We start from the raw sequence: 667 nt of genomic DNA, 5'->3' as shown, positions 1-667 counted from the left end.
CTTTTCAGTTATAACTAGTCTGTTGTATTTTTTGGATTTCACATGTTAAGTGATATCACACAGCATTTGTCTTTCTCTGTCTGACATTGCTTTGAGAATAATGCCCTCCAAGTCCATCCAGGTTGCCACAAATGGCAAAATTTCATTCTTTTTGATAACTGAGTAGCATCCCAGTATATGCACATTCCACATCTCCTTTATCCATTCATCTGTTGATGGACACTTATGTTGCTCCCATGTCTTTGTAAGTAATGTTGCTATGAACATTGGGATGCTGGTATCTTTTTGATTTAGTGTTTTTTCAAAACCTATTACAGTGTTTGCTAATTGAAAGGAATGTTCTATTTCATCTAGATTCTTGATAATAGATCCTGTCTTTGGGAAGAAGTATTTCTAGTTTATTTAAAGACAGTGAAAGTGTTAGTCACGTTATAATGTCTGACTCCATGTGAGCCCATGGACTGTATGTATCCCATGAGGCTCTTGTATCCATGGAATTGTCCAGGCAAGAATACTGGAGTGGGTTGCTATTTCCTCCACCAGGGGATCTTCCCAACCCTGGGATTGAACCCGGATCTCCAAGCAGCTGCCAAATTGTGGATATAAAAGCTATAAGTGTGGCAGTACCACCATGCTCTGCTTTCTCTACAAAAATGGTGCTATGGTC

The sequence above is a fragment of the Bos indicus genome, chromosome 3, assembly GCF_029378745.1.
Source record: "Bos indicus isolate NIAB-ARS_2022 breed Sahiwal x Tharparkar chromosome 3, NIAB-ARS_B.indTharparkar_mat_pri_1.0, whole genome shotgun sequence".
Lineage (NCBI taxonomy): Eukaryota > Metazoa > Chordata > Mammalia > Artiodactyla > Bovidae > Bos > Bos indicus.
Note: the sequence above shows the minus strand (reverse complement) of the source record.